General features: G+C 44.3%; 1 protein-coding gene across 1 annotated transcript in view; it reads left to right on the top strand.

Moving 5' to 3' along the window:
• LOC144762928 (calpain-13-like) overlaps window positions 1-18,452 on the top strand; it is a 441,560-nt gene that overhangs the window by 332,444 nt on the left and 90,664 nt on the right. The window lies entirely within an intron of this gene.

Genomic DNA, 18,452 nt, shown 5'->3' with positions numbered 1-18,452 from the left:
CATCAGGTCCCAGAGCCTTGCCAGACCGAGTAGCCTTGATAGCAAGAGTAATTTCCTCAGCTGTAATTGAGGCACCTAATTTCTCCCCATCATCATCAGATACAGAGTGAAAAGGAATAGTTTTCAGAAACTCCTGACAGTCCTCAAAAGACGAGGGATTAGTAGGAGTATACAAAGTATTATAAAAATCGCGAAAGACCTCAAGGATCTCCTTAGTTTGAAATTTTTTAAGGCCGGTTTTATCAGAGATAGAAGAAATTTGAGATGACTTAAAGTTAGAATCTTGATACTTTAACGTGGCCGCTAAAATCTTACCAGCACGATTCTGCAAGAGCAACCGTTTAGACTTTTGTGCCTGAACTCCAAGATGAGCCCTCTTGGTAACAAGAGCATTATATGAGTATTTCAAAGTTTTAATAGACTGTAAGATTTGCGAGTCTCTCGTTTGTCGATAAAGAAGTTCATTTTGTTTAATACTAGCCGCCAAATCAGAAAGTTCCTTCTTAATGACAGCATTCCTCTTTGCCATAACTTTAATGATGTAACTGCGAAGCGTACATTTAAAAGCGTCCCACAAAACCACTGGAGAGACAATGGAACCGTCATTATCAGAGAAAAACTGTTCAATTTCAGCTTGTAAGGCGCGGACAGTAGCTTCATCATATAAAATCTCTGTGTTCAATTTCCATGAAGGGGAGGATTTCTTTGGAGCAAGAGCTAAGAGGGAAAAAGAAACAGCAGCATGGTCTGAAACAAGAATAGGATGAATGTACGGCGAGGACGAAGATTGTAGCAGAGACGAATGAACCAAGAGGTAATCAATACGTGAAAAACTAGAATGAGGAGAGGAAAAAAAAGAAAACTCACTACCAGTAGGGTTATGAAGACGCCAGATATCCTGAAGATTAGCAGAGGAGCACATATGTAACAATTGCTTGTGAGCTCTAGGAGGACGAAAGTAAAAAGCAGAATTCCTATCCAACAGAGGATCTAACGGCAAATTAAAATCACCACCCACTATTAAATTACCCTTATGAGGCGTTTGGGAAAGTAATTTAGTGATCTTCTGCCAGAAAGAAGGGTCATCATTATTTGGGGCATAAATATTCAAAGCATAAAGATCATTAACTCCATCAGATAGTCTAGATAATACCCAACGACCTTCAGAATCATGATCCGAAGAAAGGACTGATAAGCCAGAATTCTTAGAAATAAGTGTGAGCACGCCATTCCGTTTACCAAGAGCATCAGAGCATACCACATCCAAAACCCAGCCTTTCCGCAACCACAGAGCCTCTTTATGGGATAATTTCGTCTTCTGCAAAAAGACCAGATCCGAAGACAAAGATTTACAATAATCTAAAATTTTAGCCCTCTTAACCGGATGATTTAAACCCTTAACATTAAGGGAAACTACATTTAAGCCAGGCATAGATGTACAACAAGGAAAAACAAAATAAGAAACAAAAATGGACACAGAAACAGAGCATCACCAACCGATACAAAGGAGAGAAGCACCACCAGGAGATCCAAGAGGAAAAAGAAAAAAGAAAAAGAAGAAGAAAAGGAAAGAGAAGGAGAAAAAGAGAAAGAAAAGCATAGAAGAAGAGAGAAAAAAAGACTCGCTAGGGTAGGTCTATGAGGGACCAAACTCATACCAGGGGGAACATGGGAAGGGAAACATAGGACCGTCAGGAAGAGCAGTCGATACAATTATAGATCCCAGACTAAAGAAAAGGAAGGAACAAGCAAGGCTTCCAAAAGCGAGAAAAGTAGGCCTTAAAATAGAATGTAAGCCAGGGGAAGAAGAACTACAAGAAATAGGCACAGAATAAACGAACCCGGTCAATGACCGAATAAAGGCAAGAAAATACAATATAAGGCATATCAAAGAACAAGCTTATAAATAGAATTAAAAATGAACTAGAAGAATCTTATCTATGTGTCAAATAAACAAATGGCGATAAATATAAAATCCATACAAAGAACAGAGAAGTAGGCATGAAAAGCAAAAAGTGTTGAGAACCACAAGCTAGCAAATATAAAAATGGAAGGGATGGAGTACATGGTAAATATTGAAATAAAGGGGAGAAAAAAAGATGCTTGCATAATTGTGAAAATTGCTATAGGTAGCAAATATAATAACGAGCAATATCATGCATGAGCAGGAATAAAACCTGCAACTTGAAAAACAATATGGAAATAGAAACAGAACATAATCAATTGACAAGAAGAAATTACTAGGAAAGGAGCCATAAAATAGCATAAATACAACCAAATATGAAAGAGGCAAACTAAAGGAGTGAGCGCAAAGAGAAAAATCTGACAAGAGCGGAACGATCGGTTGACAAAAACAAACAAATAAGCATACGCCATATAAGGAAGATCAAATAGCGGCAAAGTACAAAATCGAAGAACACCAATAATTGGGGAGACAAATAAATTAAAGAGACAGACGACAAAAAAAAAAAATACACCATGAAACAAATATCGGAAAATATGAGAGGCAGAAACAAGGAGCCGGAACCACCAACATGAAGGACGGTTACCAAAAAAGACGAAATAAACATGTACAAACAGCGGATACATCAAACAAAAAACATAAGTTGTTCCAAAAGAGGAAAAAAACAGGGCAACCAGGCGGATAAATAACAAGAACGAGTTAACATGACAGCTGACAAGTTACGGACACATCATCTGGAAAACGAATATCGAACCAACGACCAACATATGAAGCGAAAAAACAGCAACACATGTCAAACAGCAAGACGCACTAAACCACGTGAGTCAACAAAGACAGAAATTCAAGACCCAGAGGGCCCAGGAGCTGGAGAAGAATCCATCTGTGATTCAGATTGGTTATCCAGAAAAAAGGAAAGGTCAGCAGGTTCATCAAAAATCCGATAACGTCCCTTGAAAGTTATGCGAAACTTGGAAGGACCAGCAAAGGAAAAGGGGATATTCATGTCTAACAGACGTTTTCGCAGATTGAGAAATCCTTTCCTTCGAATTACAGTGTGTTAGACCTGACACCTTTTGGCGTGGTTCTTCCCCCATCTTTTTGCCTCTGACTCATGTGTTTTGATGCTGTGCTGGATTTCGTTTTTGCTGATTTAGATGCTTTGGACACTCTGCCACTGCTGATCATTGTCAGAGTGTAAGTGCTCCCTCTGTAAATTGTGATATTGATTGGCATATTTGTATCACCACGAAGTCCCTAGTAAGTGCACTGTGTGTGCCAGGGCTGGTGATGACAAATGCTACTAGTGGGCCTGCAGCGCAGATTTCGCCACCCACATGAGTACCTTTAAAATGGTGACTCAGGCCTGTCAGCGCAGAGCCTGTGTGCAGTCAGTGACTGCCATGTCAGCCTGGCCAGTGTCCCCACTGGCTAGGCCTAACCCTTCCCTGTCTGTGCACATCAGTCACCCCTATGGAAGGCTCAAGGTACCCCCCTGGGCAGGGTGCAGTGTATGGATAAGGTAGAGCATGTACTAGTGCAGGTAATATGCTCTGGTAGTGGGCTGCAGCCATTTTATGTGCTCACTGCTGAAAGGCTATCTTGCTCCATAGAGTAACATGGAGGAGGCTGGGCCCATGTGATACCGGCCTATCTTCCCATAGGAACAAGATGGGACATAAGTGAAAGATATCCCTGAACTCAGAATTTAATGACACATCTTTTAGTGAAGGGTGTTTTTAAATCCTGTGTTGGAGAATAGCACTTTTAGAAAGTGGTTGTTCTCTTGTCTAAACCTTTCTGTGTGCCTGGGTTTGTGGAATGCCTGCCTGGTCTGGATGTGACAGGGGGGGCTGCAGAGCCCCAGAGGAGCGGGTCGGAGCCAGCCCGGGGATGAAAGGGCACATCTGCCTGCCTGGGAGGTGGGAGGAAGGAATGCCTGATAAGTACTGGGCTGTGCCAAGGCCTACCTCCCCCATGTTAGCTCCCTCCTGGTGGTCAACTGACACCTCTGGCCCTGAAGCTGACAGGAAGAAGAAAACCAGAGACACCTCAGTGCTCCGCAACCCCCAGAACTGGTTTAGACTGGACCCAGGGCCTCCATGCACAAAGACTTCAAAGGACTTCAAAGGCATTGAGGGGTATAAGGAAAGGACCCCTGGCTAGAGAAGGCAGATTCTGAAATTCTACAATCAAGAAGGAACCTCTGCTGGAAGGAGGACGGCGAGAGAACTAAAGGAAGACTGGAAGCTGAGGAGGAGAAAGGGGCTTTGCTGTGTGCTATGACCCTGCCTGCTTGAAACTGCCAAGACTTTGCTGTGTGCTGTGTCTGCAACTTGAATCTCCAAGGGCCTGAGAAGAGCTGGCCTCCTGCTTGGAACCCAGGGCTAAAGGTTCCTGAAGCTTTGCCATAAACTACAGAAAGATCGCGTGGGGAGCGGCCCCCACCCGTGGGTCCCAATTGCCAGCTGTCTGGAGCTCGCTGTGCTCATCGGCACAGATTCCAGGAGCGAGGAGAGACCGTGGTGTGGTCCTTTAACGAGGATTCTTCCCCCCCTGCTGATTGGGGGCCACAGACGTCCTGCAGCGATCCCAGGACCCAAGGGAACCTTGCCGCCAAATCACCGACGCGCCCCGGGGCCAGAAAACACCCTCCGTGGATTTCCTAGCGAAGGGGAGCTGAAGCGCCAAAGAACGAAGGCGCCGCGCTCCCATTGGTGGAGGGAGCCGAGCCCCCTCACTAACGCCGCGACGGGATTGGCCCGTGCGGCACAGCGTCATCAGCAGTGGTGGGCCGTGATTGGCCGAAGTAGCAGAGCGTCATTGCCAACCTGCCCCGGGAGCCGCTCTGCCATTGGCTGACTCCCGGGCACTGAAGGGGCTCGACCAGAGGGCCGCGACCTGATTGGCCGCAGCGTGGAGCAGCCTGGAAGCCGCCGAGGGAATCGCGATCTGATCACCCCCCCCAGCGAGGAGCCGACCGCCGGAGCAGCTGGCTGACCCGTCCTCGCCGAGGGAGTGAGTCCGCGTGTGTTCCCCGCCCCGGGCCTGTCGTCCCCCGAGGTGCTGCATCCCCCGCCGCTCGTTGGATTGTCGAGAGCGGGCGGGAGAGCACCAGGGGACCGGCCGGGGCCAGAAGCGAGTGTGCGCTTCTAGGTGCGAGGCGCCTGAGACCATCCGGCGCACGCGGAAGCCCCCACCCAGCAGAAAAGAAGTCCCCAGGATACCGGGTGAGGCGCGCTTGTCGCGCTTGGGGGGGCTAAGTGCCTATGAAGGCTGGCTGTAACTAACTTCGCTTTGGCACTGCTTTTAATGCTCGTTTTGAGAGCGGAATGAATAGGAATCAGGGGCATTATTTTTAGACTCCTGATCTGAGAGACTAGAGACTATTTTTGTTTTGAATCTGAGAACTGCCTATTTACAAGAACCATTAAGAATTAAGTGCAACCTTTAAGATAAAATGCTAAGTGTCTAAAGAAGTGATTATCATGCAACTGCTTCATTTACATGCTGAAACTAGATAAAGCTATATATTTTTATAAAATATACTTACCTGTGTGGTCTCAGTTTGTGGTGTATTGGGGATTATTGTTGTGTTAAGTGCAAATGTTATCCACATTGCCTCTGTTTAGCCTAGACTGCTCGCGCCATGCTACCTAGAGGGTGAGCAGGGGTTATCTCAGAGGGTTATTCCGTCACCCTGACTGGAAGTGAGGGTCCCTACTTGGGCTAAGGTACTTACCTCTGCCAACCAGAGACCCCCGGTTCTAACACAGTGTCTCTGGCAAAATCCTGGGAGATAGCAATCCGATGACCTTCCCAGGACACCGACTTAACTTTCCTCATGTGAGCCAAAATTTGTTCCGAATGCTGATGACGCAACGGTTTAAAGATGACTGCCCTCGGATAGGTGGAGGATTTGGGTTTGAACGCAGGTACTCGATGAGCTCTCTCAATTTCAAAATCTCTCTTAAAGGAGATTTGTAGGGTAGAAGGAAGCCACTGGGATAGGAAGTCAATCATTGAGGAGGCTGACTTCTCTGCATCTTCAGGAAGACCAAAAATACGCAGGTTACTCCTCCGATTACGGTCCTCCTGCTCTGTAAGGTCTCTGCGCAAAGCCACCATCGAACGTTCCATCTGTTGAAGAGATTTCGAGTGTTGGTGTGTAGTATCCTCCACCCCACTGATACGGGATTCAGCATTCGTAACCCTGACAGATAAGGCTTTAAAGTCATTCCTGATAGCAGCCACCTCAACTTGCAATAAGTCGGTATTAGTCTTAGTAGACTGCGCAATATCATGAACAACATTCTAGCGTACCAAAATAGCCTCCAAAGTGGTGTTAGTATCTTTCTGAGAAGACTCAGGAATGGGGGACTGCTGTTTAGATCTTTTTAAAGTCCCTTTAGAGTCTTTAGCAGTGGGAGAAGGCCCCATGTTGTCCGCCATAGGAGCAAAGCACAATAGACCGCTCCAAAAATTCACCACAATAGATATGTGACGTAGGATAAATAGTAAGGATTAAAAAATGCCACAAAAAAGGAAAAATACCTCACCAAATGTCACTGATATTAAGCACCTTCGGCACATAGTAAGCCCATGACATCAGCTCACAAAATGGCGAACAGGAGCAATTGAGGGAAAAGAAGAAGCCATTAACACACCACCAGAGCGCAAAAAACACGTTCTTCCAAATATCAAGTAACCTAGAAATCAGGTTACTCTGCACAAACCCCTCAGGTGAAGCAAGGAATTTCCATTAGCGAGCAGAGGGAGGTGAAAACTGGCAGTCAGAGAGCAACATAATCACATATTGAGCCTGTATGCAGGAAAATCACTCCAGACGACCACCAATATATAAAAATAATAATTGTCACCTCAGGTCATCCTTTCGTACTCGCTGCGCTCTAGAACAGTGCTCTGATGCCAAAGAAACGAGCGACGCCACCGCAAAGACAAAATGGCGGCCGCTCACAGAAATGCCGGTACCGAGGTTCCAGACAAGAAAAAGGACAGTTCCTGTCATCGTCCGCTGTTGCAGCGTAGATGAAAACACTCAGGGCACCTTCCGACACCTCATGCTGGACGGGTGAAAAGAAACAGCCTCGAGCGGGATCCTAAAATCGTCCCGACAGCCGCTGTCTCCCTGGAGCTCAAGCGCGACCCGCCATCTCGTAGCGGCGCGCAAGCCACGCCCCAGTACTCCTCAGCCTTGAAAGAAAGCTAAGTTTCGGCTGCGGGAACTAGACAGGAGGCAGCAAACAAGAGCAATGCTGGAGTGAGTCAATGGTAAGCAGGAGGCGGAATAGATTAGTTTTATTGATTACAGCAGGTCTTGCAGACAGCATGCATGCTGCTTAGGCTCGAAGCAGCAACACAGAAGATGAAGCCTCTCTCGATGCAGTTGTATACTTATGGCCACATGTCATAAAAATATCTTGGTGTACTTTCCAAGTCATTGAAGCCTATCACTGGCTGTCAGTTGTATTCTAGATCTATATCATGAAAGGTTAATTAAGTCATTGGGCTTTTATAGCACCATTCGAGTATGTGCATAACAAGACCCCACTCAGATTAAATAAATGATTGTCTTTCTCGGTTATGCATTTATTCTTTCATATATGACTAGTACATGCTTTCTGCTTTCCAGAGCGTCCATTCTAGTGGAGGGGAGTCAAGGCAAAATCTGCAGAGGTCCAACTTTGCAAAGAGATTAAATGTGTCTAATTTCAAAGGAACTCTGTTAGTTACAGCTTCAGAGTTGGTGATCTGGAGGAATTTTGAGTTCCATAAAACAGATTAGGTCCAAAGCTAGAATTCTTGACAGAGCGAAGCTGCAAAAAATATCTGGCTAACACAAGGATTTCGGTAGCCACAGAATTATATTTTCTCCCACTCTGAGCTATTACTGCCAAAACCAACAGCTTCAGTGGAAACTCGTGAATTGGCTAGTTTGCTTTGAGGGACCTTAGTTGAATCCAGCCGGTAACCTTGACCTGCTGGAAGATTTTTTAATTTCAACAACCAAGGGGCATATTATCAAGAACAACGTTAAAATTATCGCCGCTTTAGCGGCAGGAAACTGCCGCTAAAGCGGCGATAATGGGCTTGATATTATGCCCTTGTGAATTCCCATAGAAGCCCAAGTTCACACCAGAACCTGGTGGGAAACATCCTTTACAACGAAACTTTTACAACGCAGGTTTTACAACGAAAACCATTACAACGCATTGTGCTGGGGGGCGCTCTAGGATAGGGAATAGATTTAATTTACTATCCAACACCTTCCCTAGTGTCCACGGGGACTGGAGTTGGAATAGTAAATTAAACTATTCACTATCCAGCACCCCAAAGCGCTATGCGTTGCAAAGGTTTGCGTTGTAAAAACCGCGTTGTAACAGCATTCGTGGTAAAAGCATGCGGTGTAACGTCATACATCGGAACCTGGGCTTCTATGGGAATTCACAAGGGCATAATATCAAGCCCATTATCGCTGCTTAAGCAGCAGTTTCCTGCCGAAAAAGCGGCGATAATTTTTTACACTGTTCTTGATAATATGCCCGTAAGTGAGAAGGTACATTCTTATACTGGGACATCCTGCTTTGTGCATCTGACTTGAGCGCCATCACAGTCAACTAAAAATGGTGCATACATCCCAGTCACCCCTGAACAGTGACTAATTATTGGAACTTTTTTTTTCTTGGTACATTTGCCTTAAATCTTTATAAATTCATATCTCCAGTTCCCCTTGAACCTTGTAGAATTGTTGTTGTTTTTGTGTCATTTAGCTCATTACATGTTTTTATGTTTTTTTATAAAATGGTTGTGCCTGTATCTACATTAAGGTGAACAGAGATACTGCTGCCAAGAATCATAGTGTCCAGTGGCTCCATACAGATGTTGAAAAGCACAGGTACCAGACTGACGGCTTGAGACATCTGAAGGCCATGCGAATGGCAAATAATCTGGAGGAACCCAGATGTGCAAATTGTGTAGTGCCAGCAAAGAATGATGAAAACCAATCCAGAACTTTGCTCCCTAAGGCTATATGGTGAACAATGTTGGTTATAGGGTTCTCAGAGTCAGCAATAGCCAACATTACTGAGGAATCCAGGAGCGTCAGCAAGCAGACACTTCCATTCTCCAGTACAGAGAGGATTTCATCTCCCTCCTGAATGTTGGCAGACTCTATGGCACACCAAAGAACGACGCTGGACTGATATGCATGACGCAGAAGGAGTGATTACATTGACTAAGGGATGAAGGGTGACTTTGGAGCTGAATGCTGCACATTTCCAGAGAATGAGTAGGTTTGTGATTGTGTCATAGTTTTAAAATCCTGAAAGGACCAGAGTGGCCTTTTTAAAAGGGTGTAGAGGGCCCAATTTCAGGGCCTCCAAATAGACACAGTTGACAAAAGATGCATTGACCACCGAGAGCCAGCCAGAAGTCTGCGCTCAATGTGGTTGTGATTTTTCTCAAGCAGGCTGTGATTAGGTCATCAAAGTATGTAATAGATTTCATTTTAAGTAAAATGGTGATAAGCTCAGTTTTGTTGAAAGGAAAGAACGTCAGACATGGATTAGTTAACTGTCAGGTCCCAGATTCTTTCGCAGAGGCAGAATTGAGGCTTGCTCCCAACGCCCCCTCCCCAGTGACGTCGCTTGAACAAACAACTGCACCAGAGACGGGGAAAGGGGAATTGGACAGAAAAGAGAGACACTCGGACAACAGCTGGCACCCACGTGTCCTTCTAATTTCGATTGGATCTCGAGCCTGCACTTGGGTTCCTAATGCACAAAGGAAAAGGAAGAATACATGCAACAACTCCTTGCTATAATTTCAGAATGACAATTCTAAATACCAATCTATCCTACCAGCTGTCTTCTGAGTCTTGCTTCTCTCTGTATGTGGTTGTGAGTAGTTACCATGAAGAGATTGATTTTTCTGGAAGAAAGAGTATCATACTTAGTAAACTCTAATTATGGAATAAACCTTATTCTACACTCTGAGAGACTTACGCTACCTTCTTCATTGGTGAGTTCTCTTGAAAATAGGTTGTGTTTATAATGTTCGGTAGATACATTCTTGCACTCATGATGATACGCGCAAAAAGGAACAAGGGAGGAAAAGGAGGAAGGAAAGATAAGGATAGCGCAAGGGGAGTTTCAGGTGCAAAGAGTACTTTGAAGTTCACACTAGATGGCTAGAAAAGTCTTACTTCAGCTTCAGACGCTTCAATGTTCGTTGTGGAAGTTTCCAACTACCTCACCTCAACCACTGGACTGAAGGGAGATGAGTAGCTGCGGCTTCACCTTCACAGAACAAGTTTTCTTGACCTTTACGTAGGGAAACAGTTCTCCAAGAGTTTACTTCAGGATACGAACTCTGACTGAAGAATGCTACTTCCAACTGACTTGAATATTCCTGGAACATTCTACTCACAACTGTTAAGTCGGTAGACTCGAACGAGTAGTTACTTTGGAATTCAGGAGTACTTGCACTCGCTCACTAGTCCTATTTCTAATTCTACAGAAATGGAGTCTTAAACTACACCCATGAAATCTCTTACTAGAATCCTTACTTCATAACGTGAGCGCACTTGGATAAACGGCCACTCACGACAAAATCTATTTTGAAGTGCGCAGTGTACTGCGCGCCCGCTCCTCAACTCAACAGAAGACTAGAGCCGCACCACATCTTCAATTGCGGCAATAGCGGCAGCCATCTTGGAATTTCGGTCAAACAGAGATTGAACCAGAGATTAACCATCCTTGGCTTAACGATCACTCTGGATCTCTTCAAGACTGGGAAGGGCAGTGTTCCTTGCAAGGCACTAACAGTGTGACTACTGACTGTACCCCCTCTCAAAGACCGAGTCATCGGTCTTGGCTTGGATGGGAATTGGGAATGAAAACGTTTAACCAACTGAGGGGCATGCACATTGTCCGCTAATTCCCAAGATCTTTCCTCCGGACCATATCCCTTCCAATCAATCAGATAAAACAATCTGTTGGAACGAATCTTGGAGTCCAGAACTCCTTTAACCTCATACTCAGCATGTCCTTGAAGGAGAAGTGGCGGAGGAGGTTTTACGATTCTAACATGAGGGGAGGCTTTCTTCAATAGGGAGACATGAAAGACTGGGTGAATACTCATGTTAGGAGGAAGCCTTAATCTCACCGTAACAGGACCCAAGACCTTATCAATTACATATGGACCTACAAAGCGAGGCTGGAACTTCCTATTCCCTTTGAGACGCAAATGCTTTGTCGACAACCACACCTTATCTCCTGCCTGATAAGCTGGGGCTGGCTTTCAATGTCGATCTGCTCCCTGCTTGTACTTTTCTTTCGCCTTAATCAAGTTCTCTTCTGCAGTCTTGTGAATATGGGACATGTCCTTGAACAACTCCCCTACAGCTGGCACTCCCAGGTCATCTTGAACAAGAAAGGGATTCGGATGCCTACCATAATTGAGATAAAAAGGGGAATAACCTGTAGAGGCACTTTTAGCGTTATTACATGCAAATTCAGCCATCCACAACTGATCAGCCCACTCTCCTCCCTGATCCATAAGAAACATCCTCAGGTATTGTTCTAATTCCTGATTTTGGCGCTCAGTTTGGCGCCATCCGTCTCCGGATGATAGCTAGTAGAATACCTAGCCTCCACTCCTAACCCATGGAGAAATGCCTTCCAAAAATGGGAAACAAACTGAGCCCCCCTATCCGATATGACAATCTTGGGAACTCCATGTAACCTCACAATATATTCTCAAAACAGTCGGGACAAATCTTTTGCAGAGGGAAGTCCCGACAGAGGAATAAAATGACACATCTTAGAGAAAGTGTCCACAAAGACTAGAATAGTGTTAAACCCTTTACTATTAGGCAACTCTACTATAAGATCCATGGTTACTGTATGCCAGGGACAGGTAGGAGTTGACAAGGGTTGCAACATACCCTGTGGGGCTTGTCGTGTAGACTTACTTCGGGCACATAAATCACAAGACAGGACATACTGTTTGACAGAGGAAGACAACCCAGGCCACCAAAAATAACGCTGAACTAAATCCAAGGTTTTCATAACACCCTTATGACCAGCTAATGGTTGATCATGGCACATCCTCAGAGCCTTCTCCTGTAAAGACAAGGTTGGAAGATACAAGGCTTCTTGATGGTATGGTAATTGCTGATGACATTTGCGTTCAGCGTCTTGAGCTACCCAAGTCTGAATTTCTTCTGTAGTCAAACTTTTCCTGACTTCCTCTTGGATACTATCCAAAGTGATGGTACAGATAACTTGAGTCTCAGGGATAATGGGTTGAATCTCCATAGCATGCTGTGTCTCCACTGTATCAATGCGCGACAACGCATCTGCCTTTCCATTCTTGCTGCCTGGTCGATAAGTAATGACAAAATCAAAATCAGAAAAATAGAGAGACCAACGTAACTGTCGGGGAGTCAAAGTCTTTGCTGTCTTCAAAAATTGCAAGTTCTTATGATCAGTGAACGCTGTGACTTTATGACGAGCCCCCAGAAGATAATGTCTCCAATCTTCAAAGGCATCTTTGACTGCCAGAAGTTCTTTTTCAGCAATTGTGTAATTAATTTCAGCAGAATTCAATTTTCGTGAACGGAAGGCAACGGGGTGCAATTGCCCTGTCTCAGGATGTCTCTGTGATAGAACCCCTCCGATGGCTTGGTCGGAAGCATCGGCTTCTACAAAGAAAGGTTCAGCAGGATCCGCATGACGTAAAAGAGGTACAGACGTGAAACTCTTCTTCAAGATAGAGAAGGCACTCTCAGCTTCAGATGACCACTGAAATTTCACTCCCTTCTTGAGTAACCTTGTAATGGGCACAATCAACTGTGAAAAACCGGATATAAAACGGCGGTAAAAGTTGGCGAATCCCAGAAACCTCTGAATTTCTTTCACATCCTTTGGCGATGGCCAACTCTCAACTGCTCGTACTTTTCCAGGATCCATCATTACTCCTTGCGGAGACAACACAAAGCCCAGAAATTCCACTCGATTAGTGCTGAATACACATTTCTCTAATTTCACAAATAGATGATAAGTCTGCAACCGCCCCAACACAGTCTTCACATGTTCCGGATGCTCTTGAGGATTCTTAGAAAAGATCAAAATGTCATCTAAATAGATGACAGCAATCTTGTCAATCAAGTCTCCCATGATGTCGTTGATAAAATACTGGAACACGGCAGGCGCATTACAAAGACCGAAAGGCATCACGCAGTATTCGAACAAACCGAACTTAGTTCGAAAGGCCGTCTTCCACTCATGGCCCTCCTTCATCCTGACCAGATGATATGTTCCACACAAATCCAACTTGGTGAAGATTTGTGCATCTTTAATTTGATCAAGTAAAACCGAAATCAAGGGTAAGGGATATCGATTCTTGACTGTTGCTCGATTCAAGGCTCGATAGTCTATGCAGGTTCTTAGAGTTCCTTCTTCTTTTTTAGGAATGAAAAACAAAGGGAATGACACTGGGGACTGGGAAGGTCTGATGAATCCATTTGCCACATAACGGTCTAAGTATTCCTTCAAATATTGGTTCTCTTTTTCCGTTAGCGCATAAATCCTACTGCAGGGAAGGACCGCCCCAGGTTCCAAATCGATAGCACAGTCATACGAGCGATGCGGAGGTAATATCTCCGCTTCCTGTTCGCTAAAGACTTCCTTGAACTCTTGGTATTCCTCTGGAATTTCCATTGCAGTAATCACACTGATAGATTGCCCTCCATGCGAAAGCAATTGGGACTGAGTCGGAACAGAACTTGGCAAATCCTTACCATAACAGTGTTCCTGACAAAAAACAGATTGCATCTTAACAGTTCGGTTCTCCCAGTCAATAGTTGGATTGTGTAAGGTGAGCCACGGCAATCCTAAAATCAGTTGAAACGGTGGCGCATCAATTAAGTTAAATTGCACCTGTTCATGATGACCATCAGCCTGAAAAAGCTCCACTGGTTCTGTGTGACAAGTGATGGGGCCTGAAGACAGATTGGTCCCATCCCCCACTCTCACTGATTCGCTCTTAACCTTCCGGATAGCTTGTATGCCCATTCGTCTTGCGTACTTAATGTCACAAAAATTGCCCGTGGCTCCCGAATCCAACATAACAGCCACTCCGAAGATTTCTCTATCTCGAACCTTCAAGGTCAACTGCAAGATGAGATGAGGCATCAAGGTTTGCAAAGTGTTTAGGATTGAATGACTTTCTGGGATCGTCTTTTCCTCTTTCGCCATCAGAGCGACCCCCTCTACTGATGGTTCATGGCGTTTCCCTTCATCTGAATCTTGGGTCGTTTTGGACATTCTTTAACAAAATGCCCCGGCATTCTACAATACAAGCACAATCTTTTCACTCGTCTCTGCTTTTTCTCTTCCTTACTCAATGGACCACGGACTGCTCCAATCTGCATAGGTTCCACGTCGGAGTGTGCACTAACACTCTTGGTTACTTCAGTCTTGATTCTATCAAAACGTGGGAAGCTCACCCGAAAATCTTTTTTCTTTTCGCCTTTCCTCTCCACACTCCGAAAATCCAATTCCAGTACTAGATCTACTAGCGCAGAAAGATCCGTTGGTCGATTGGGAATCTGTGCTAAAGAATCCTTTAACTCATCACGAAGTCCTCGATAAAACAAGGCTGCCCTCTTCTCTTCTGGCCATTGAGTTTCAACAATCAGTTTGTTAAATTGTGCCAAATAAGTAATTAGATCTCCAGACCTCTGTCGCAGCTCTAGCAATTCATTGTCAGTGGCCTAAGATATCCTCCTTCTATCTTAAATGCGGAGAAACTCTGCCTTGAAATTATCAAAATCATGTAAGAAGGGATCATCTCGTGTAACCAAGGGCATTGCCCAATTGGCAGCATCCCCTCCCAAATATGACAAAACAAACGCCACTCTAGACTGAGCATCAGGAAACAGGGTAGGACGACACATAAAATGTAAGGAGCATTGGGTTAAAAATAACTGGGCCTTTTGAGGGTCTCCATGAAAACGCTCTGGGGCTGCCAAGGGAATTAAAGGAGAAACAGAATGAATGACTTGTGCGACTGTTCTAGGATCTGTCTCTGATGTCGCCTTACTAGTACTTGGGGAAGGACCTCTGGATCACTCATAGCCAACCCATCTACCTTCCGGGATAACAGCATGGTTTCCTGACGAGAACTAATAACTCTTGTTTCAAAGTCTTATTTTCTTCCCTAACTGCCCCTATATCTCTCTGAATCCCTACTAACATTTCTCCTAGAGATTTTAAATTAAACTCTTCGACCATTCTGCCTGGGCGAGTGAACCACTTGGGCACTTCAGACTGTCAGGTCCCAGATTCTTTTGCAGAGGCAGAATTGAGGCTTGCTCCCAACGCCCCCTCCCCAGTGAAGTCGCTTGAACAAGCAACTGCACCAGAGACGGGGAAAGGGGAATTGGACAGAAAAGAGAGACACTCCGACAACAGCTGGTACCCACGTGTCCTTCTAATTTCGATTGGATCTCGAGCCTGCACTTGGGTTCCTAATGCACAAAGGAAAAGGAAGAATACATGCAACAACTCCTTGCTATAATTTCAGAATGACAATTCTAAATACCAATCTATCCTACCAGCTGTCTTCTGAGTCTTGCTTCTCTCTGTATGTGGTTGTGAGTAGTTACCATGAAGAGATTGATTTTTCTGGAAGAGAGAGTATCATACTTAGTAAACTCTAATTATGGAATAAACCTTATTCTACACTCTGAGAGACTTACGCTACCTTCTTCATTGGTGAGTTCTCTTGAAAATAGGTTGTGTTTATAATGTTCGGTAGATAAATTCTTGCACTCTTGATGATACGCGCAAAAAGGAACAAGGGAGGAAAAGGAGGAAGGAAAGATAAGGATAGTGTAAGGGGAGTTTCAGGTGCAAAGAGTACTTTGAAGTTCACACTAGATGGCTAGAAAAGTCTTACTTCAGCTTCAGACGCTTCAATGTTCGTTGTGGAAGTTTCCAACTACCTCACCTCAACCACTGGACTGAAGGGAGATGAGTAGCTACGGCTTCACCTTCACAGAACAAGTTTTCTTGACCTTTACGTAGGGAAACAGTTCTCCAAGAGTTTACTTCAGGATACGAACTCTGACTGAAGAATGCTACTTCCAACTGACTTGAATATTCCTGGAACGTTCTACTCACAACTGTTAAGTCGGTAGACTCGAACGAGTAGTTACTTTGGAAATCAGGAGTACTTGCACTCGCTCACTAGTCCTATTTATAATTCTACAGAAACGGTGTCTTAAACTACACCCATGAAATCTCTTACTAGAATCCTTACTTCATAACGTGAGCGCACTTGGATAAACGGCCACTCACGACAAAATCTATTTTGAAGTGCGCAGTGTACTGCGCGCCCGCTCCTCAACTCAACAGAAGACTAGAGCCGCACCACATCTTCAATTGCGGCAATAGCGGCGGCCATCTTGGAATTTCGGTCTAACAGAGATTGAACCAGAGATTAACCATCCTTGGCTTAACGATCACTCTGGATCTCTTCAAGACTGGGAAGGGCAGTGTTCCTTGCAAGGCACTAACAGTGTGACTCCTGACATTAACAGAGACAAACTGCAGGGTTAAACTTGGGGCAGTGGTCATTGTTTGGCCAGAATTTCGAGCCCCAGTGATTTGCTTTTCAGAAGCAAAGAATGTGTTATTTTCTTTTGGAAACTGAAGAATTTGAAGAATGTTTTCCATTCAACATGGAATTATGCAGAAGGTGAGGGGTTAACAGGTTACAAAACCATTTGGAAACGCTCCTTTGAATGATTAGGAGCAGAGTTTCCGGTCTCAGAAAGGGCTGTGTCTGAGTAAGTTTGGTTACTAGCAGAGAAAAATTGCAGGGTCCCCTGATTTCTGCCACACCCTTTGAAGGTTTTATGGCTGACCCATTTTTGGGGTAAAAAGGCTCTATTGCTCCAAGCCCACCATGCCTTGGCCAATATAAGACAAAGGGGTAACCCAGTTACGTGCAGAACCTGGGGATTTATGCTTTGAGGGAAAAGTGGTTCTGCCACTTATTAGCTGCAAAAGAGCCTAAAACTAAAATTCAATTTGTGTCCTTCTCTCTTGATAGGACTGCCTTTAATGACACATTTTACATATTTTAGTTGCATCCAAACCAAAAGTTAAAAAGGAGAAGAAATCATGTATTCTAGAAAATGAATATGAATTGTGTATTGAAAAGAAACAAATATAAGCACACACAGAAAAACACTATACAATTACATATAAAGTGAATACAGAACAATAAATATATATATATATATATATATATATCAGCAAAACACTGGTGGCTCACTCGAGAAGCACACGAGAAACGTGCAAGGTCACCAGCCTTTATTCAAAGATACAAACAAGTTCAGGAGCTGGTAAAGTGAAGGCAGCCTTAGGTTCAGCCTGACGCGTTTCGAAATAAAGATTTCTTCCTCAGAGGCTCCCAAAAGGTATGTGCTCGAGACTCCTCCTTCCCAGCATTTATCAATGTATCACGCCCCTGAATGGGGTCTTCGTCATGTATTTGGCATTCTGGGAGTTTGAGTTTTTTAATCTTCCATCAAATGTAATGCACGATAACTGCCTGAGTTGAGACCCAGCATGGGCCCCAGCTGCTGCACAAAGTCTTCATTCTGTCACGTTTCCCCGCACATGGGTAGGTGAATCCTTCCCCGCGGCACTCTTCCTATGTTGGGGTGGTGCATCCTCAGCGGCAGAGCGGACGCTTTTGAATAGCAAAACACTGGTGGCTCACTCGAGAAGCACACGAGAAACGTGCAAGGTCACCAGCCTTTATTCAAAGATACAAACAAGTTCAGGAGCTGGTAAAGTGAAGGCAGCCTTAGGTTCAGCCTGACGCGTTTCGAAATAAAGATTTCTTCCTCAGAGGCTCCCAAAAGGTATGTGCTCGAGACTCCTCCTCCCCAGCATATATATATATATCACAATACATTATACGAAAAGACACATCAATATAAATCAAAAACCACATTTAGACAAAGTTTAGAGTATTTTGTATATGTATCGGCCAAGTTAAGAGTTTTATCTAATTATACCATTGTTTCGGGTGATCATTTGCACTTGATAGTTAGCGTTGACGTTTCGACTCCAAGGACTATTGGGATAGTTAAATCATCTAGGGGGGGTCTTCTTCAGGACTAAAAACAATATGTGTGTGGCCTGGGTAGGAAAAAATGAAGGTGCTTTTAATGTTTTTACAAGGTTTGGACCATTGAGCAGAAGGAGAGAGACAATTCCTGTGACAGCACGACAACTTGTTCACAGCGAATGGCCTATCAAAAATAAATTAAGCCTGTCACCATCTAAATCCAAAAAGAAAACTTAGAGTGAAAGCTTCATTGTATCACGCTGAAGAACTGTAATCTTCATTCTCAGGGAATACTTACTAATAAAAAAGAACTTGGCAC

The sequence above is a fragment of the Lissotriton helveticus genome, chromosome 6 (assembly GCF_964261635.1).
Source record: "Lissotriton helveticus chromosome 6, aLisHel1.1, whole genome shotgun sequence".
NCBI classification, from domain to species: domain Eukaryota; kingdom Metazoa; phylum Chordata; class Amphibia; order Caudata; family Salamandridae; genus Lissotriton; species Lissotriton helveticus.
Note: the sequence above shows the minus strand (reverse complement) of the source record. Positions and strands in the feature narration are given on the sequence as shown.